The sequence below is a fragment of the Neofelis nebulosa genome, chromosome 4, assembly GCF_028018385.1.
Source record: "Neofelis nebulosa isolate mNeoNeb1 chromosome 4, mNeoNeb1.pri, whole genome shotgun sequence".
Classification (NCBI taxonomy): Eukaryota; Metazoa; Chordata; class Mammalia; order Carnivora; family Felidae; genus Neofelis; species Neofelis nebulosa.
The window spans coordinates 151637597-151659981 of NC_080785.1; the positions used below are offsets into that span (position 1 = coordinate 151637597).

Consider the following 22385-nt stretch of genomic DNA (forward strand, 5'->3'; position numbering starts at 1 on the left):
GGTCATGATCTCACGGTCCGTGGGTTTGAGCCCCGCGTCGGGCTCTGTGCTGACAACTCAGAGCCTGGAGCCTGTTTCAGATTCTGTGTCTCCCTCTCTCTGACCCTCCCCCGTTCATGCTCTGTCTCAAAAATAAATAAACGTTAAAAAAAAAAAAAAAAAGAAAAGAAAAAAGAAAAAAACCTTGGGGCACCTGAGTGGTTCAGTCAGTTAAGTGTCTGACTCTTGATTTCAGCTCAGGTCATGATCTCACGGTTTGTGGGATCGAGCCCCACATCAGGCTCTGTGCTGACAGTGCAGAGCCTATGTGGGATTGATTCTCCTTTCCTTCTCTCTCTCTCCCCCACACACAGTCTCTCAAAACAAAACAAACAAACCCAAAACTTTTACTTTGGTTAATCTACATGGGACTGAACATTTCTGATTTTAGTAGTTCGTATGGTAGATGCTGTTTTCTTGTTAGACATATGCAGGATGGGATTCAGATTTTGAAACCCTAGTGTAATGTTTGGTCAGGTAAGGTTGTTGGTAGTGTTTTAGGTGGGAGGGGAGGTGGGTAAGAATCACCTGGAAATCTTTGAGAACATGTGTCAGGTGGCCCCTTCTAGCATGTGTGGATGGAATAGGGATTGGAGTGTATGTGATCATATCTTCCTCCAACTATAGTGAACAGTCAAGATTATTCATAAGGTAAGATACGGTAATGGTAGTGCACAATTTCTAGGCCCTTTATCTACTGTTCGGGAAACACTTACTAGAATACAAGAAAGGAATCCTTATAGGCCTTAAAAACACTTGGCCTTAAAAAACAGTTATTTGCTAGATTGGGAAAAGCTTCAGTTTTGAAAAAACACCACTGTATTCAGGTATCCTTGAATTTGCTCTAATTTATGGGAAAAATAGTTTGCAATCTTCAGTGTTTTAGCTGTGAATAGATTACTTTTTAATCTCCCGTAGTGAGTCTCTTCAGCAGTTGAAGTTGCTGCTTTAAAATATTCCAAGAATGGGGTGCTTGGCTGGCTCAGTCAGTAGTGCATGACTCTTGATCTCGGGGTTGAGAGTTCAAGCCCCAAGATTTCCCAAGCACCCAAGCTTTCTTGGGTGTAGAAATTACTAAAAATAAGAATAATAAAATTAAAAAAAGACTCCCAGGATTGCTTACTTCAAGGCTTTTTTGCCATATAGAAGATGATAAGATAGATGTTTAGTCTTTTTCCCCCCCCTCTCCTTTATGATATTTCATACATAAATGTATGGACTAGGGAGTTTTATATATAATAGTTTGCTGCTTGTAAGTCTTGTTGGAAAAGAAGCAGTTTCTTCTTAAGAATGAGACTTAAGGCCAACTTAGAAAAGAAGGGAAGTGCTTAGAGGAAGTAAATTTGAAGGCTAATGTCTAATCTTAGTAACTTGAGCTTTTGAAAGTTTCCCTTCAAAAAGTTAAAAAATTAACTCTTTCTTACACCCATGCATTTTTTTTAAGTTTATTTATTTATTTATTTTTAATAATTTCTACACCCAGCACAGGGCTCAAACTCATGACCCTGAGATCAAGAGTAGCGGGTTCTTTCTTTTGACTGAGACCGCCAGGTGCCCCTATACCAGTGCATTTTTATCTATTAACTTAGAAAGGCTAGGTTTCTTTTCTTTGATTCAGTCAGCAAACACTTCCCTTCATTGCCATATTTGACCCTGTTGGGCATTATGGGGAATATAGAATTGAAGATACAGTCTTTTTTATTGAAATTTACAGGTAATAGTATCCAATAGTTAAACAGCTGTTACATGCTAGGTATTGTTTGTTCTAAGCCCTTTCCTCTGTTACTCATTTAATAATTACCACTATTCTGTGAGGATAGGAACCATTATTTTTCCCGTTGGTACAAATGAGGAAATAGAGACACAGAGGGCTTAAGTAACTTGCCCAAAGATTCACAGGTGTTCTGAATACTAGTACCAGGGTACAGAGCCTTCTCACTACCAGTGCAAGCAGAATACCAAGTGATGTAGGCTTACGTAATTTGGGAAGCAGCACCTAGTAGACCAAGCACTATAGGAATTAATAGATGAAGAAAAATATGTGTTTGAGTAGTCAGGGAGGCCCCTCTGGGGGAAGTTGTAACTCTTGGCCTAAAAGGAGATAAAGAGAAGTGTTAGGAGTGGTGGGAATCAGTTGTTGGCAGTGTTAAACTGTGCTTGATCACAGATACTCTTATTTTACTTCTTTGTAGGGAAGAGAGAGTAGTGAGTCAGTCTTGGCTAGCCTAGGGAAGTTGTAAGGGGGAGAGGGGACAGTATACTTTTATAAGCCTTTAGGACGTCAGATTCCAAGATGGATCTTTGTGTATGTTGTACTACTGCTTTGGTTTTTCTTTTTTTCTTTTTTTTTTTTTCTTTTTTTACCTCGTGTACTGACTTGGAAAGATCTATATGTCAGTGCTGTAATCTTTTAAAAAAAATACAGGAGTGCCTGGGTGGCTCAGTTGGTTAAATATCTGACTTTTTTTTTTTTTTTTAATGTTTGTTTATTTTTGAGAGAGAGAGAGAGAGAAAGAGCAGGGGAGGGGCAGAGAGAGAGGAAGACATAGAATCCTAAGCAGGCTCCAGGCTCTGAGCCGTCAGCACAAAGCCCAAGGTGGGGCTCGAACCCAAGAATCGTGAGATCGTGACCTGAGCCAAAGTCGGACACTCAACTGACTGAGCCACCCAGGCACCCCAGTATCCAATTCTTGATCTCTGCTCAGGATTGCGAGTTCAAGCCCTGTATTAGGTTCCACTTTGGGTGTGGAGACTACTTTGAAACAAAACAAAAAACATAATACATTTGGTAGATTCAATACAAAATGATATATGGTTCCTAGAGGCAGCCTTTGTTGAGAGAGTCTGTGATTACACTAGTGTCCATTGTTCTTCAGTGAATATTGTGCATTTCTGCCAGGCCCTGTTCTGTATGTCTATACATCCCACCATTACACAGTGTTATGATAGTATACGTATTTAGCACCTTAACTCTTCTCATTTAATAGTCTATCTTGGAGATCACTTGTTAACATATCTTTTTATTTTTAAAGAGTCTAGCCTTTGTTTTTATTTATATATTTTTTATTTTTATCTATCTAGCTGTCTATCTGTATTTAGCAAGACAGAAAGAGAGAGGTCGCAAGTGAGCAAGAGACAGAGAGAAAGGGAGAGAGAATCCCACGAGGGGCAGGGAAGGAGAAAAAAGCAGGGTTCACCTGATGTGGGGGCTCATGTTTATCCGAAATGGGGTTCGAGCTCACCTGAAGGAGGGCCCAAGCTCGTCCAAAGCGGAACTCAAACTCACAAATTGTGAGATCATGATCTAAGCTGAAGTCTGATGCTTAACCAACTGAGCTATCCAGGTGCCCCAAATCCTTTTTATTTTTAATGGTTGCATAATATGCCATTGTATGATTAAGATATTTAACCAATATCTTCTTCTGTGGAGAAGGAACATCTAGATTGTTTTTAGTCTTTTGGTATTATGAATATTGCTGAAGTGAGCATTCTTGAACACAAGTGATTGTATTTATGTGTGAATATATTTGTAGAATAAATTTTTGTAAGTGGAATTGCTGGTTCAATGGATATATGCAGTTTGAATTCTGATAGATGTTGCCAGTGACCCTACAAAGAAATTGCCCCCTACAACAATGGTAATATGCTAGTTTTATGACTTAATCCATCTAATACTCAGACACTGAAATTCTTCAGCCTCACTGGGGCTTACAGTCCATTGATCTTACTTCCCTTTTACTGCTCCTCATCTTCAGTTACCACTTTTCTCCTTACTCAACTTAGAGTTCATAGTTCATTACTGTAATCACTCCCTTGTATATATTCTCAACCCTTTTTCTCCTGTCCCATTTCATCTTATCTGGCAAAACCTCAGCCCTGTTTATTTTTATTTATTTATTTTAAAGTTTTATTTATTTTGGGTCGCCTGGGTGGCTCAGTCAGTTGAGTGTCTGACTTGGGCTCAGGTCATGATCTCCTGGTTCCTTGGTTCAAGCCATGCATTGAGCTCTGTTCTGACAGCTCAGAGGCTGCAGCCTGCCTTGGATTGTGTCTCCTTCTCTCTCTGCCCCTCCCCTTCTTGTGCTCTGTCTCTCAAAAAAATAAAATGTGGTTTTTTTTTTATGTTTGTTTATTTTTGAGACAGAGACAGAGTGCGAGTGGGGGAGGGGCAGAGAGAGAGGGAGACACAGAATCCGAAACAGGCTCCAGGCTCTGAGCTGTCAGCACAGAGCCCGATGCGAGGCTTGAACCCACGAACCATGAGATCATGACCTGAGCCGAGGTTGGATGCTTAACCGACTGAGCCACCCAGGTGCCCCACAAATAAAATGTGTTTTAAAAAATTAAAGTTTTATTTATTTTGAGAGAGAGCACACAAGCACATGCTCATGAGTTGGAGAAGGGCAGAGAGAGAGAATCCCAAGCAGGCTCTGCACTGTCAGGGCAGAGCCTGATGCAGGGCTTGAACCCATGAACCATGAGATCATGACCTGAGCCAGAACCAAGAGCTGGACACTTAGCCAACTGAGCCACCCAGGCTCAGGGCTGAAAACCTCAGCCCTGTTTTCAGTCCAACTTTTCACTCACTCTACACCTATAACTGAATGTAGCTGGTGAAGGAAAAAAACATGCTTACTGGTCTTGCTTTGAATTCATGACCCCTAACTTGAAAGGTGGCCTGTACCACTGCTTAGCAGTTCCACTGCGATTCCTTAGCCCATTTCTTCTCCTACTTTTAGACAGCACCACCTCTTTAGCTCACGCTTTCTTTTTTCCTTCCCTAGCCTTACTGTCAACTAACGATCTTGCTTCTTTAATTGAGAACATGGAAGCAAATACAAGGGTCTGCCACCACCTCTATTCACTTGCCTGTGGTTTGGCTGTTGTGGTCTGCTTCCTCCTCTGTTAACAGTGGAGCAGTCCTGTAGGAGTCAATATTTCATATCCAGGGTCACGCCTTCCACTTCTGTACTAGATACACTCCCCTTAATCTCAAAACATTGCTCTAGCAAGTCTCCTCTATCCTGCATCAATTCTGCATATAGTCCACTGGCCAGACCTTAATGACTTCACCTAGGTGCAACAGAGTCCAGGAAATGTAGTCTTTATTATTGGTAGCTGTATGACCAGGAAAGGGAACGATAATGAGGCAGACACACAATGGGTAGTCTACCACACATTCCAGACCTTTTTTTCTCTTAATTGGGGGGGAAGGGGGGGGGGGACTTTTCCTGCTAACAGTTTTATGAGGTACAGTTTATATACCATACAATTCGCCCATTTAAAGTGTACGAATAGTGGGTTTTAGTATATTCACAGAGTTGTATAATCAATTTTAGAGTATTTTCATCACCTCAAAAAGAAACTCCTATACTCTTCAACTGTCATTCCCCAGTCTCCCATCACAACCCCCAGCCTTAGGCAACCATTAATCTGTCTCTGTAGATTTGTCTGTTCTGGACATTTCATATAACTGGAACCATATGTTTGGTCTTTTGTGACTGGCTTCTTTTACTGAACATAAAGTTTTCAAGGTTCATCCATGTTGTAACATGTATTTCCTAACTTTCTGAAAGAACATTTTATATCACCGACCTCCGTGCCCTCAAGTCTACCACAGTCTACTCAAGTCTACCTTGAGTCTACTTCTCAAGTCTACCACAGTCTACTACTCTTCCCCTGTGGTCAACTGAAAGGGTTTTGATTGCTGTGCCCATGCCCTTTTTGCTAGCCATATAATATGAAGCCATTCCTTGAAGTACCCTCTTCCTTTCTCTTGGTGCTGGTTGTCATCATAGCTTTCTGACTGCTCTCTTCAAATATAAATATCTCTGGGTTTTTTGTGCCTACCTTTTCCATGTGACTGGCAGTCTCTGTGGATTGATCACTGCCTCTCCCCATTCTATACACTTGAGGGCTATGCTGTTTTTACCTGCAGTAACAATTTACCTGGGCACTAATCTTTTTCAACTGGTTCAGGGGGGTTGGGGGTAGGACAGAAATGTGTGTAGTGTTAGGAAAAGCCTATTAGATTGTGCTCCTTCACCTCACCTTTTCATTAGGCTTCTCTCTCCAGGGCACTCTCATACTCTCATCATGGTCTTCTCATCCCTGCCCAGTCCACCTTCTAGCTATTTCAAATGCTGCTGCCAAAGCTGTCTTTGTAAATCACAGATCTGATTGTGTTTTCCAGTGGCTTTCCCTCGTTTACAGAATAGAATACAGGTTGCTGTATATTGACATTCCAGATCCTCCAGTGTAACCATTCATCTTTCTAGCTTCATTTTCCAACAGTCTCCTCTCTGAATTCCTTTTTTTCTTTAAGATTTTATTTATTTATTTATTTATTTTAAGTAATCTCTACACCCAACATGGGTGCACACTCTACAGATTGAGCCAGCCAGGCAGGTGCCCCTCCTCTCTGATTTTTTTTTTTTTTTTTTTTAACATTTGTGTATTTATTTTGAGAGAGAGTGCGCAAGCAGGGGAGGAGCAGAGAGGGAGAGGGAAAATCCCTTGCTGACAGCGCAGAGCCCGATGGAGCCCTGTGTGGAACTTGCACCCACAAACCATAAGATCATGACCTGAACTAAAATCAAGAGTTGGACACTTAATCAACTGAGCCACCCAGACGCCCCTCTGAATTTTTATATTTAGGGTCATTGAGGTCATTTGCTCAGGCTGTTCCTCACATTAGGAAAGTATTCCTAAGCCATTACCACTCTCAACTCCCCTCAGGTTACTTGTCCTCATTCTTCAAGGTCTAGGTCAAATGTTACCTTCTCTGAAGCCCACTAGCAGAATTGCTTATCTAGGTCAGATGTTACCTTCTCTGAAGCCTCTAGCAGAATTGCTTACTTTCTCTTTGTTCATACAGGAGAGGAAGAACTTGTGTTACAGCACTTAATTACATTGTATTGTTTTCTCTAAGACTTTCTTTCAGATAAGGCTGCTCTCTAGCAACAGGGAATGGCCCATTAAAAACTCTAGGTTTGTGTTAGGCTGATCAGATGTAAGGAGATAAGAATTTAGACAAGGCTGGACCTGTCAAGGAAGGAGGTGATTGTCATCCTACTGAAGTAGTGGGTGGAAGAGTGGACTGACTTGGAGGAGGCATGAGGGATGAGTGGGAGTGCCTGCCAGAATTTATCTTTAAATGACCTGATGTTTGCTGTAAATGCTTTCTAGGAAACCTATAGCATGAGATTGTGGGTATATTTTCTTTGGAAGATCTTTGTAGCATGCAAGAAAATGAGGAGAACATTGAATAAGATCCTGCGTCTGCCAAACAGCCATGGCAGAATTGTTTAGAATTACACCTTTTGTGATAATGGATATGTTCTGTGTCTGTCTTGTCCACACAATAGTCCTTTGTGGCTGTTGAGCATTTGAAATGTGTCATTGGGACCAAGGAAGTGAATTTTTAAATTTCAATTAATTAAAATATTAATTAAGAAATAGACACGTGACTAGTGGCTACTGTGTTGGGCAGTAAAACTATGATAGTACCGTCTTTGGAAGAGAGTGCAGACTTTTTTTTTTTTTTAATGTTTTTATTTATTTTTGAGACAGAGACAGAGCATGAGCAGGGGAGGGGCAGAGAGAGAGGGAGACACAGAATCCGAAGCAGGCTCCAGGCTCTGAGCTGTCAGCACAGAGCCCGACGTGGGGCTTGAACTCACAGACTGTGAGATCATGACCTGAGCTGAAGTTGGACGCTTAACTGACTGAGCTACCCAGGTGCCCGAGAGTGCAGACTTAACATTCTCTCTCTTCCGTTCAAAGTGCTTCAAACAATAATTCTGCTCCCCCTATATACTTTTCCCACTATTTTTATATTCCAGTTTATAACTTGTAGAAGTTTTTGGCTTCCTCCCTGCTTATGTATGATTCAGATATGAGGGAAGTCTTTCTTCATGGTATTAAGTAGAGCTTCACATGTGATTCCTTTGAAAGGTGGATTGAAATTGAAAAATTTTTTCTGTATATAGCAGCCACTGGTAGATTACATAGTGTTTTTTGTGGGTTTTTTTTTTCCCCCATTCAGGAAACACACATAGGTAGCCTAATGGTGTCCATCATTGGTGGTACACTTTTCTTTTTTTTAACGTTTATTTATTTTTGAGAGAGAGCCGGCATATGAGCAGGGAAGGGAGGGAGGGACAGAGAGAGGGAGACAGAGAATCTGAAGCAGGTGCTGTCAGCGCCAAGCCCAACTCGGGGCTCAAACCCACAAACCATGAGATCATGACCTGACCCAAAGTTGGACACTCAACAGACTGATCCATCCATGTGCTCCTGGCATTGGTGGTATAAAGATGAATAATACTACCCATGCCCTAAATTAGCTTTCAATTTAGTAAAGAGAATCTCCACTAAATAAGAGTGGTAAATAAGTGTGAAGATATTTATGAAGGAGGTTGTGTAGGGAGGGAAAGGGAAATGGCAGAGATCAGGAAAGAAGTGACTTTTGGGGTACCTGGTTGGCCCAATTGGAAGATCGTGCCACTCTTGATCTTAGGGTCATGAGTTTGAGCCCCCCATTGGGTGTAGAGATTACTTAAAAAAAACTTTAAAAGTATGATTTTTGTTATTTTGGAAGGTGAATATTTACTAGATAGACAAGAGGTGGGGAGGATTCCTAGGCAGAAGGAAGATGTGTCTAGGACCAAATATGCCTTTACTTTTTATAAAATTATATTGTGATGCAGATGATAATGGAATACAGTGAATTGGACCCTTTACCTGGAGACTTGGACTTTCAGTTTCAGAGAACTTTGTTGGAAAACATTGCTAATGCAGTGCAGTCCTTAATAGCCAGGAGTTATCTTTGTGATCCAGGATGGCTTTGTGATCCAGGCTTAAATTTCCTTTTTTTTTTTTTTTTTTTTTGAGTTTATTTATTTATTTTATTTACTTAGAGAGCACGCAAGCGAGCACACAGGCATGCGAGCAGGGGAGGGGGACACAGACTCCCAAGCCGGCTCTACACTGTCAGCACAGGGTTTGAACCCATGAACCTAAGATCATGACCTGATCTGAAATCAAGAATCAGATACTTAACCTACAGAACCACCCAGGTGCCCCCGACTTAAGTTTTTGATCTTTGATCCCTGAGCTGATTTCTCTATCCCAACATCTTTCTTACCTCTCAGTGAAGTTCTTATTTGTTATATTGCTTAATTGCTTAATGAAGCCAGCTTTGTAGACAGTTACAGGTTTTTTTAAGATTTTTTAAAAGTTTTTATTTTATTTTATTTTTTGGTTCCAACATTTCACCGCATGTATTTCTTCTCATGCAGTCTAAGCTGAGAATGCCATGTAAATGGGTCACTGCAAAATGCAGCAGTTTTTCTGCAATCAAGATAAGAAACAAACCATATGATCTCATTTCTATTAAATTTTGAAGGTATATAGCAGTTAAGTATTTTTGATACTATGTATGAAGGTTAAAAAAACCATTTTTTTTTCCATAAAGTACAAGAGCAACCAATGTCACTATTGAGTAAAAGTAAAAACTGGGATACTTTCTTAAATTAGTCCAAAGTGGCATTTTAGGAACTTAGTTGTAGGCTGCTGCGCTGACATCATGACAAACCAAAGTGTAGGGTTGGGGCTGGTTTTGTTTTGGTTTTCTTTTCAGTATCCAGTGCCCGTGGATTAAGTTCCGGAAGTGTTCCAATTGTAAGGCAGGGATCTGTTTGGATTCCACCATGGGTATGCTTCTTGGGTTGGATGCTAGAGGGTGAGGCATGTTTTGCCAGACCCATGTCGACTACCTAGTAGTCATCAAGGTCAAAAAATTCATCATCTCTTCCTTGGTATTCCATTCCTTGGAAATCTACTCGGTACCACAGAATACCTCCAATTCCACCAAATCCTTTCACAAAGTGGGATCTTGTGACTTATGTGTGACAATTTCCAACATAGCTCCAAATTTTTTATAGTTGTTAGCAAACCATTCCAGCAGGGGCATGCTTTCAGTCAGCTTGTGTTCTTGTCCTGTCTCTTTGTGAAATGAGATTTATCCTTCTCTTGTTCTGGAGTTAGATAATTTTCTCCTCTTCTGTGGCTTGGCAATAAAGAACATATCTCATTATATCCAGATTTTCATAGGCTATTAGAATCTCTATAGCTCCCATTTCTAAAGCCTTTAGTGTATCTTCAATTCCAAAACAGTACTTCCTTGTGTCCTGACTGATTCATCGAAGTATCATCCTATTTTCTTCTCTTGAAGAATGAATCACACGTTGGAGAGGACTTCAGTAGATAACTCAGTAGCTTGGTTGAATCCATTTTCACCACCATAGGATATATCAACTAATTTTAAAACTTGATTGCAACCTCTGATCAAACCTATCAGATTGACTTAGTTCACTTTTAAAGTCAGCTGATCCGGCTAAAAGAAGACCAGCCACATTCACTTTGTCTGCAGAAATAAACAGCTGTACAGCAGTCTTAGCTACTTTCCGAACATAGTTATGTCACTTTTCCATTCTTAAATGAACAAAACGTAAGGCTGACTTATCTCCTCTATCATGTTTCTTTGGGCGATCCACAGTGAATTTGTGTAGGACTTCTCTTGTGTTTCCTTGGAGTGTGCCAAAAAGTGTACCACTACCGTCTATTACAATGAAGCCAAACTTGCTGTCATCCGAAGGTAGTGCTGTAAGAGCCTCTGTATGGAATTTGTTGTCACGCAAGTACAACAATGTATTAATTGGTTCGAAAAGTTCAAAGTCAATGTTGACTTTCTTTTCCTTTCCTTCTTGTGTTACAATGGTACCACAGTAAACAATGAGGCCATTTGGAGGTACTTTGTTATAAAGTTTGAGTCTTTGTTGTATGGATGTAATTAATGGCTCCCAGGACTGAAAGGCGGTTTACTCATGACTTAATGTTAGATGCAGTTCCAAACTCATCTGCTAACACTTTTGCCACTTGGGAAATCTGATCTTTGGGAGAAATGATCAACGGTACCATGCTTGTGTCATTGCCGCGGGCTGCCTCGAAGCTCTTGGTGAGCTTCTTGATCTTCCAGATCTCCACATTCCTGTCAGCACACTGGGGTCGTCTGCCATTTTCTTGTCTCCTCCTCCCTAAGAGCCCAGTCCTGGGTGGCAGCGGCTGCTCCTCCCCACCAGCAGCTCTGACATAGGACACTGGCTCCCTCTCTCCAGGCAGTTGCATGTGTTGGAATCTGCTCACATGGGCCTGTCTAAAGTTTATTTTATTTTGAGGTGGAGACAGAATCCCAAGCAGGCTCTGCACTGTCAGCACAGATCTCAACAAGATGCTCAAAACCATGAACTATGAGATCATGACCCTAGCCAAAGCCAAGAGTTGGATGCTTAACCAACTGAGCTACCTAGGTGTCCTGAGTCTAAATTCTTCTACATGTGAATATATGGTTTCCCCCAGCACTGTTTAGTGAAAAGACTGTCCTTTTTCATAGAATATTTTGGTACCATGTCAAAAATCAATTGGCCATATTTGTGAAGGTTTATTTCTGGTGTCTTTATCTTATCCCATTTGTTTATTATTATTTTCTTTTTAAAATTTAATTTATTTACGTGGATGGAACTGGAGAGTGTGATGCTAAGTGAAATAAGCCATACAGAGAAAGACAGATACCATATGGTTTCACTCTTATGTGGATCCTGAGAAACTTAACGGAAACCCATGGAGGAGGGGAAGGAAAAAAAAAAAAAAAAAGAGGTTAGAGTGGGAGAGAGCCAAAGCATAAGAGACTGTTAAAAACTGAGAACAAACTGAGGGTTGATGGGGGGTGGGAGGGAGGGGAGGGTGGGTGATGGGTATTGAGGAGGGCACCTTTTGGGATGAGCACTGGGTGTTGTATGAAAACCAATTTGACAATAAATTTCATATATTTAAAAAAAATAAAAATAAAAATAAATTTAATTTATTTAAAAAAAAATTAAAAAAAAAATAAAAAGGGGCGCCTGGGTGGCTCAGTCGGTTAAGCGTCCGACTTCAGCTCAGGTCACGATCTCATGGTCCATGAGTTCGAGCCCTGTGTCGGGCTCTGGGCTGATGGCTCAGAGCCTGGAGCCTGCTTCCGATTCTGTGTCTCCCTCTCTCTCTGCCCCTCCCCCATTCATGCTCTGTCTCTCTCTGTCTCAAAAATAAAATAAACGTTAAAAAAATAATAATAAAATTTAATTTATTTTTTTAATTTACATCCAAGTTAGTGTATAGTGCAACAGTGATTTCAGGAGTAGATTCCTTAATGCTCCTTACCCGTTAGCCTGTCCCCCCATCCCACAACCCCTCCAGTAACCCTCTGTTTGTTCTCCATATTTAAGAGTCTCTTATGTTTTGTCCCCCTCCCTGTTTTTATATTATTTTTGCTTCCCTTATGTTCATTTATTTTGTATCTTAAAGTCCTCATAGGAGTGAAGTCATTTTGTCTTTCTCTAATTCCACCTAGCAGAATACCCTCCAGTTCCATCCATGTAGTTGCACATGGCAAGATTTCATTTCTTTTTGATTGCCAAGTAATACTCCATTTTGTGTATGTATGTATATATATGTGTATATATATGTATACATACACACCACATATTCTTTATCCACTGGACATTTGGGCTTTTTCCATACTTTGGCTATTGTTGATAGTGCTACTATAAACATGGGGGTGCATGTGTCCTTTCGAAACAGCACACTTGTACCCCTTGGATAAATACTGAGTAGTGCAATTGCTGGGTTGTAGGGTAGTTCTAGTTTTAATTTTTTGAGGAACCTCCATACTGTTTTCCAGAGTAGCTGCACCAGTTTGCATTTCCACTAGCAATGCAAAAGAGATCCTCTCTTTCTGCATCCTTGCCAACATCTGTTGTTGCCTGAGTTGTTAATGTTAGCCATTCTGACAGGTGTGAGGTGGTATCTCATTGTGGTTTTGATTTGTATTTCCCTGATGATGAGTGATGTGGAGCATTTTTTCATGTGTCGGTTGGCCATCTGGATGTCTTCTTTGGAGAAGTGTCTATTCATGTCTTTTGCCCATTTCTTCACTGGATTATTTGTTTTTTGAGTGTTGAGTTTGATAAGTTCTTTATAGATTTTGGATACTGACCCTTTATCTGATATGTCATTTGCAAATATCTTCTCCCATTCTGTCGGTTGCCTTTTAGTTTTGCTGATTGTTTCCTTCGCTGTGCAGAAGCTTTTTATTTTGGTCCCAGTAGTTCATTTTTGCTTTTGTTTCCCTTGCCTCTGGAGACGTGTTAAGTAAGAAGTTGCTGCAGCCAGGATCAGAGAGGTTTTTGCCTGCTTTCTCCTCGAGGATTTTGATGGCTTCCTGTCTTACATTTAGGTCTTTCATCCATTTTGAGTTTATTTTTGTGTGTGGTGTAAGAAAGTGTTCCAGGTTCATTTTTCTGCATGTCTCCGTCCAGTTTTCTCAGCACCACTTGCTGACGAGACTGTCTTTATTCCATTGGATATTCTTTACTGCTTTGTCAAAGATGAGTTGCCCATACATTTGTGGGCCCATTTCTGGGTTCTCTATTCTGTTTCATTGGTCTGAGTGTCTGTTTTTGTGCCATTATTATTATTATTATTATTATTATTATTATTATTATTTTAAATATTTATTTTGGGAGAGAGAGAGGTGTACAAGCTTGCACGCGAGCAGGGGTGGGGCAGGGAGAGATTTCTAAGCAGGCTCTGTGCTGTCATTGCAGAGCCCGGCACCGCTCAATTCCATGTACCATGAGATCATGACCTGAGCCGAAATCAAGAGTCAGACACCTAACTGAGCCACCCAGGGGTCCCTGTGTATTTTTAAAATTTTTAAGTAATCTCTGCATCCAGTGTGGGGCTCAAAATCATGACCCTGAGATCAAGAGTCTTATGCCCCACTGACCCAGCCAGCCAGGCGCCCTTCTGTAGATCATTTTGTACAGTACTGTTATATTAAAAGTATCAAGTCCTTGGGGTGACTGGTGGCTCAGTCAGATGAACGTCCAACTCTTGGTTTAGGCTCAGGTGATGATCCCAGTGTCTCTCTCTTTCCCTCCCCCTTGCTCATGCTCACTCTCTCTTAAAGTCAAGTCCTTAAATTCATGAACATCGGATATCTTTTCATTCACCTTTGAATACCTTTTCCTGTGTTTATTGGCCATTTTAGAAAGCTGCTTTTTTGAAAAAGGATTACTTTGGACTAAGAAATTCAATCTGATTGGAGAAATAAGATTCCTATGAAACATTCTAAAATGTAGATTGAGATTTTATAATAGAAGCCAAAAGAGTAGTTCAGACAATCACTAAGAAGCAGATAAAAAGATTTCAGAGAAATTATAAGACTCAGTAAAATTTAGCTCTGGGTACGTGGTGGGTAGGTATTTCATTTTACCCATACAGTAAAGCTACACATACACTAACTCAGAGGTTCTTAAAGTTGAGCATGAGTCAGAATTACCTGGAGGGTTTGTTTAAACCCAGATTAATGGACTCACTCTTAGAAGTTCTGATTCAGTAGGTTTGTAGTCAGAGCTGAGAATTTGCATTTCTTTCAGGTTGTCAGGTGAGGTTGATAGCACTAGTCTGAGGACCACTTTCAGAACCACTAACTAGAAACCCAGGATTCCTAAGGAAATAGCAGCTAGTTGAAGTGTTATGGCTAGATACTTGCCTTAACAAGTTATTTTGTTAATTGAAAAATAATGATTTTAGGATTAAAAATATAGGGCATTAGGTCAGTCATTAGTGTCTTACAGTATTTACTTTTTGTCCAGTGAGCAGTTATTACTAATTTCCAATTCAGTTAAACTAGGAAGGCTAGAATGTTGTATACTAAATTCTAGGCTAAATGAGCACTCCAGAAAGCCTTCAGGAAGCTATTTAGACATATATGCATCTACATCATGGTCACAGAAACATGAAGAAATTACCAGACTGCTATGTGAAATGGAGACAATTGAATGTTAATGTGTGATTGTGGTTTACCTGCCCCAAGTGCAGGAAGCAGCCACTGTTAACTGCTTAAAAATGTCTGATGGACAGACCACTTCCACACTGCAAGTGTGAGCAAGGCAGGCAGGAGTGCAAATAGGCTGTAGTTACCACAGGAAATCATCAGACTTGTAAAAACAAGTGTGAAAAAGGGCTGGCTACCACTTATCAGTCTTAACTGTAGCGGAGTTTCCTGTAGCTACGTAAGCCACAGCCCTTGCTTGACATCCATCTGTCCCCCAGTGAGAGTAAGCAGACTTAAGACACACTAGAACCAAGAGTTGCTAACTTCATAGCAATTCAAACATACTTGATGTTTGGCAATTCTTTTCTTCCTTTTTTTATGTAAATGACATTCTAAAAAGAATGGGTGCAAAAAAAAAATCATAAAAGGCTAGGAAACATGAAATAAATGTAACATAGGTTTAGAACCACAAGACTTAAAAAAAAAAAAAAAAAGTAATCTCTACCCCCAACATAAGACTTGAACTCATAACCCCAGTATCAAGACTTGCATGCTCTGTCTAGTGAGCCAGCAAAGTGCCCCAAAACCATAGGACTTTGGATCAAAAAATCAAAAACTCAATGAGAAATATTGAAGAGTAATCAATCCTCCTAAGTTACTTTTTTTTTTTTTTTTAATTTTTTAATGTTTACTTTTGAGAGAGAGAACATGAGTCAGGGAGGGGCAGAGAGAGGGAGACACAGAATCTGAAGCAGGCTCCAGGCTCTGAGCTGTCAGCACAGAGCCCATCCTGGGGCTCGAACCCACAAACCACGAGATCCTGACCCGAGCCGAAGTCAGACGCTAAACCAACTGAGCCACCCAGGCAACCCCTAAGTTACATATTGACTTAATTTTTAACAATGTCACTAACGTTTACTTGGGTAGGCAAAGGAGAAAAGGACACTACGAACTATAGGATTGCTTCTTGACATTTGAGGGTGAGGAAGGAGGGCAAGAAAGTGGAGTGTTTAGAAACAGGGACTCTGGAACAGATTGCTTATTTGTTCAGTGTCCATTTCTGCACCTTACTGGCTAGTAATCCAGTTAAGTTGAGCAAGTTAATCTTTCTGTATTTCAGCTTCCTTATCTATGAAATGAGAATACTAGGCTCTGTCTCATAGGGCAGTTACGATGATTAAATGTGTAAATAAAAAGTAAAAAAGTTTGTAATAATATTTTTAAGTGTTTACTATTTCTGGCATTTCCCTATTATTTCCTACAAAGTGGTGAGAGACCAGACTTCTCCACCTTTAAATATATATGGGTTTAGGCATATGTAAGGAGAAGAAGGAAGCTGGGAAGGAGAGGACTGCAAAAAACAAAAGATGACCTAAATAAATGGAAAGACATCTTGTCTTCGTGGATTTGAAGACTTAATACTGTAAAGGTGGTAATAATTCTCAAATTGGTCTATAGATTCAGTGCAGTCCTTATTAAAAACCTCAGCTGCCTTCTTTGCAGAAATCAATAAGCTGCTCCTAAAATTCATTTGGAAATCCAGGGGACCCAGAATAGCCAAAACAATCTAGAAAACAGAACAGTTGGAGGACTCACACCTTCTGGTTTCAAAACTTATTACAAACCAACAGTAATCAAGACATAAGAATTAAAACTATACAACGCTTAGAAAAAAAGCATTAGGGGGGTGCTTGGGTGGCTCAGTCAGTTGGGCGTCCAACTTCATCTCAGGTCCCGATCTCACTGTCCATGAGTTCGAGCCCTGCGTCGGGCTCTGTGCTGACAGCTCAGACCCTGGAGCCTGTTTCAGATTCTGTGTTTCCCTCTCTCTCTGCCCCTCCCCCACTCATGCTCTGTCTCTCTCTCTCTCTGTCTCTGTCTCTGTCAAAAATAAACATTAAATTTTTTTTGGGGGCGCCTGGGTGGCGCAGTCGGTTGGGCGTCCGACTTCAGCCAGGTCACGATCTCGCGGTCCGTGAGTTTGAGCCCCGCGTCAGGCTCTGGGCTGATGGCTCGGAGCCTGGAGCCTGTTTCCGATTCTGTGTCTCCCTCTCTCTCTGCCCCTCCCCCGTTCATGCTCTGTCTCTCTCTGTCCCAAAAATAAATTAAAAACGTTGAAAAAAAAAAAAAAATTAAAAAAAAAAAAATAAACATTAAATTTTTTTTAAAGAAAAAAGCATTAGGTTTTTCATGACCTTGGATTTGGCAGTGATTTCCTAGATATGACACAAATTACAGTAAAACTTTGGTTTGTGAGCATAATACATTCCGGAAACATGCTTTGTAATCCAACGCACTCGTATATCAAAGCGAATTTCAAGGGGCGCCTGGGTGGCTCAGTCGGTTGAGCGTCCGACTTTAGCTCAGGTCATGATCTCACGGTTTGTGAGTTCGAGCCCCGCATTGGGCTCTGTGCTGACAGCTCAGAGCCTGGAGCCTGCTTCTGCTTCTGTGTCTCCCTCTCTCTCTGCCCCTAACCCACTTGCATTCTGTCTCTGTCTCTCTCAAAAATAAATAAACATTAAAAAAAAAAATTTTTTTTTTAAAAAGCGAATTTTCAAGAACCATTGGCTCAGTTGTGATCATGTGACATTTGGCATCACAAACCACCCATATTGCAAGACATCACTCATTTATCAAGTTAAAATTTATTAGAAACGTTTGCTTATCTTGTGGAACACTCGCAGAACAAGTTATTCGCAATCCAAGGTTGTAGTATCAGCAGTCAAGGAAAAAATTAGATATTGGACTGTATCAAAATTAAAAACTTATGTGTCTCAAAGGACACCGTCAAGAAAGTGGAAACAAACAAAATAGTGGAAACCATCCAGTTCAGAAATGGGCAATGGATTCGAATAGATGTTTTCCCAAAGAAGATTTACAAATGGCCAATAAGCCTATGAAAAGATGCTCAACATTATTAGTCATTAGGGAAATGCAGATCAAAACCATATGAAATACAAGGGGCGCCTAGGTGGCTCAGTCAGTTAAGCATCCGACTTCAGCTCAGGTCAGGATCTCTCAGCCATTCGTGAGTTCATGCCCCACGTTGGGCTCTGTGCTGACAGCTCAGAGCCTGGAGCCTGCTTCGGATTCTGTGTGTATCTCTCTCTCTCTCTCTCTGCCCCTCCCCTGCTTGTTCTCTCTCTCTCTCTCTTGCTCTCTCGCTCTCTCTCAAAAACCAAATAAAACATTAAAAAAAAAAACAAACCCATATGAGATACCACTTCACACCCACTTAAATGGCAATAATTAAAAAAACAAAAAAGAAAATAACAAGTGTTGACAAGGATGTGGAGTAATTGGAATCTTTGTACATTGCCAATGGGAATGTAAAATGGTACAGCTATTGTAGGAAACATTTTGGCAGTTCTGAAAAAAGCTAAACATAGAATGCCTAACAGTTCCACTCCTAGGTGTGTATTTGTTCGAAGGAGTTGAAAGCAGAGACTTGAGCAGATACTTACTTGTACACCAGTGTTCATTGCAGCATTATTACAGTAGCTAAAAGGTGAAAGTAATGTCAAGTATCCATCAGCAGGTGACTGGACAAATAAAATGTGATATATCCACACAATGGAAAATAGTGCAGCCATAAAAAGGAATGAAATTTGGTACATGCTACAACATCGATGAACATTAAACATTATGCTGTGTGAAGTAAGAACAAATGACAAATATTGTGTAATTTCATTTATATGAGATATGTAGAACAGGCAAATTTATAGAGATAGTAGATTAGAGTAGTTTATCAAGGGCTAAGGGGAGAGAAGAATGGGGAGTTATTGCTTAATGGTGATGTTTCTCTTTGAGGTGATGAAAAAGCTTTGAAAATAGATAGTGGCAATGATTGCACAACATTGTAAATGTAATTATTGCTAGTGAATTGTTGTAAAGGAAAAAACATCTCCTGTTTGTATCTTTACTCTCAGTACGCCACTATAACATCTTCCATTTCTCATACTTCTGGTCACCAAATATGGAGGAGGGTCCCCCACCAAACGTTTCTGCAACCCTGACTGGTGTCTTACAGTTCAGTTCAGTTCTGACACTATCTACCTGGAGTTAGCATCAGATCCCACAGGTTAAACATTCAGTCCCACAAGACTGCCCCACAGCTCCCCCACTTCAGACCTCAGTAGCAAGTCCAGGTTGTTACCTATATTTCTCACTGACTGAATATAAATTCCATGTTACCGTGATCTCTTCCTGGAAGTCAATTTTCCAGAACAGCTTACAGAACTCAGGAAAATATTTTACTTGTTAGATTACCAGTTTATTGTAAAAGGATATAACCCAAGAACAGCCAGATGCATAGGGCAAGATATGTGGAAAGGGGTGCGTGGAGCTTGCTTGCCTGCCCACCCAAGATGTGCCACTCTCTCAATCCCTGCACATCTCCACCAACCTGGAAGCTCTCTGAATCCTGCCCTTTGGTTTTTTTGAGGCTTTAAGTAGGCATGATTGATTAAATCATTGGCTTTTGGTGATTGCTTCAACATCCAGCCCCTCTTCTCTACCCTAGGTTGGGGGGCAGGCACTCAAAGTTGCAACTCCCTAATCATAAGGTTGGTTTTCCTGGCAACCAGTCCCCATCTTTAGGGATTTTCCAAAGTCACTTCACTGACATAAGCTCAGGTGTGGTTGAATAGAGTTTGTTATGAATAGTGAGACACTCCTTTCACTTTGATCGATCATCCCAGAGCTGTTTCAGGAACTGGAGCTATTTGAAGACAAAAGACCAAATATAACAAAAAATCCTCCCATTGTTCATGTAATTTAGGAAATTACAAGAGTTTCAGGAGCCATATGCCAGGAACAGACACTAAGAACAAATATATATAAATCACAGTATTACAGTTGTATACTTAAAAATGGTTAAAATGGGGGGGGTGCCTGGGTGGCTCAGTCAGTTAAGCTTCTGACTTCAGCTCAGGTCATGATCCCATGGTTCGTGGGTTCGAGCCCCGTGTCGGGCTTTGTGCTGACAGCTCAGAGCCTGGAGCCTGTTTCAGATTCATATTCATTCTCTCTCTCTCTCTCTCTCTCTCTCTCCCTCCCTCCCTCCCTCCCTCTGCCCCCCCCCCCCCCCGTATCTCCAAAAAAAAAAAGGTAAAAAAATTAGTTACAATGTCCTTGGGTGGCTCAATCGGTTAAGCATCTCACTCATTTGGCTGAGGTCGTGATCACGTTTGTGAGACCTAGCCCCATGTTGGGCTTTGCACTGACAGACAGCACAGAGCATGCTTGGGATTCTTCCTTTCTCTCCCTCTCTCTCTCTCTGTCTCTTTCTCTCTTTCTCTTTTTCTCTCTCTGACTCACTCTCTGTGTCAAAAATGAATAAGTAAAACATGAAAAAAATAGTTAAAATGGCAAATTTTGTTATATATTATCACAACTTCTAAACATTAGTAATGTAATATACCAAAACCCATTGAATTGTATAGTTTTCTCCAGCTTTATTAAGGTATAATTGACATAAAACATTGTGTACATTGAAGGTGTGCAAAGTGGTTTTTTTTTTTTTATTCATTAGCTGACACTTGCATCATGTCATATAATCACCATAATTTTTTGTGGTGAGATCATTTAAGATTTACTCCTTAGCAACTTTCAAGTGTGTAATACAGTATTAACTGTAATCACTATGCTGTACATTTGATCCCCAGAATTGTATACTTTAAATGTGTAAATTGTATGGTATATGAATTCTATTTCAGTAAAGCTATTTTTAAGAAAGATTTTGTGTGTGTGTATACATGCACTTTAATAGAATAGCTTCTTTTCACATGTGTCTATTCCCATCCACCCCCCACACCCTCCACCGTGTAACCAGTTAGGTGTCCTTCCACAACACGTTTGCTTACGTTTGTAGACGTGTCCTAGTTTATCTGTTTGCTGGCAGAAATAATAGGCTAATAGAGTTTGAGTATGATTGACTTGTAGGCCTCTTTGGCAAGGAGTAAATCCTTTGTTGTCTGTCCCTGTTGCACAGATTACATTTCAGCAGCCTCTCTAAAAGTACATGGGGAACTGTAGACCTTTAGGCCAGAATGGTTTTTCAGTTTGAAAATTAATGTGTCTTAATAACATACTGGCCTTACATTCAGTAAATTCAAATAACTCTTAAGCTTCTTTCCCCATTGATAAAATGGGAATGAATGACAATTATATCTGCTTTTGGAAGTTCAGGATCAAATAAGTTCCTGCCAAATGTATGGGAAGGGCATTGTGATATACCAGTGTAAGGTATCATGGTCACTCATGAAGGTCCACACATTTTGTTAGGATTTGTTGCAGTATAGCAGATTTTGAAACTTCTGGCACCATTTGTATTATTAAAAAGAAGTCCAGAAGAATGGTTAGTATAGTGTTTTGGTCTTTTTTTGAAGTTGTATGTTAGGTAATAGGCAGAAATGTAGTTGAGAGCCACAACCAGCATGTGATTAGCACTATGAGATATGGCAGTGAAGTTTATCTTGTGGTTGTCCTCCAAAATCCCGGGCCTCTGATAGGGCCAGTGAGGTATATGCTTTGAAAAGTGCTTCATTAGCAGTCCCAGCCGAGGAGTCACCCTGAAAAGGAGCATTGCTCCAAGTACTTAGGACCATGTTGGCCAGGATTTGCACATCACACACAAAAAAAACATTCTTACCTTCTGTCCTCACTGCTGTTCAGGGGAGAAAGTTTATGTCCCAACAGCCCGTTTCCTCTTGCAGAAGGAAGATGGTGGTTTCCACAAAGGTGTCATCTTACCATTCATTCCCAGCACTGTGTTTCTAAGCAGCAAAGCCAGTCCCATCCTGTTTGTCTGTTTGTTTATTTGTTAGAGCAATCACTCACTTGAGGGGGGTAGAGGCAGAGGTAGAGGAAGAGAGAGAATCTTAACCACACTCCATGCCCAGTGTGGACCGTAAGATCACGACCTGAGCCAAAATCAACAGTCGGTTGCTTAACTTACTGAGCCACCCAGGCACCCCAAGTCCCATCCTCTTGAGTTCTGAGGAAGAGCCAGTCTTTGATAAGTTTTGAGTCTTCGGACAAGTAAAACAAAAGGTTCCTGCTCTTTTAGTAGAGACCATTAGCAGTTATAAAGGGTTCTTTTTGTTTTGTTTTTTATGCTTCAACCACGAGATGATTGAATGCTAGCTGTAGACAGCTACCTATGTGTCATTGTTGAGTTCACCCTCTTGCTGTAACTTAAAGCTCTGTGTCCAAGCATTCTGGACACAGAAGGTCTTATTGACTTCTTGTGTGTGTGGTCATCAGTAACTTTGTGAGTGAGACTATACCAGGAAGACTGAGGGGCTTTCATTTTGCCTATAGAATGAAACGGTCTATTATCAAAGCCAGGAACCAGGCAAGGCAGGCTCCATATCCAAGTCAGGGTCACCTTCTTCATTTT

The 22385-nt window shown here is 40.6% G+C and overlaps 1 protein-coding gene and 1 pseudogene across 2 annotated transcripts in view; one reads left to right on the plus strand and one right to left on the minus strand.

Moving 5' to 3' along the window:
- Nucleotides 1–22385, plus strand: part of RHOA (ras homolog family member A) — a 64560-nt gene that overhangs the window by 19381 nt on the left and 22794 nt on the right. The gene's annotated exons all lie outside the window — the stretch shown is intronic.
- LOC131510163 (eukaryotic peptide chain release factor subunit 1-like) lies at nucleotides 9496–11402 on the minus strand (annotated as a pseudogene).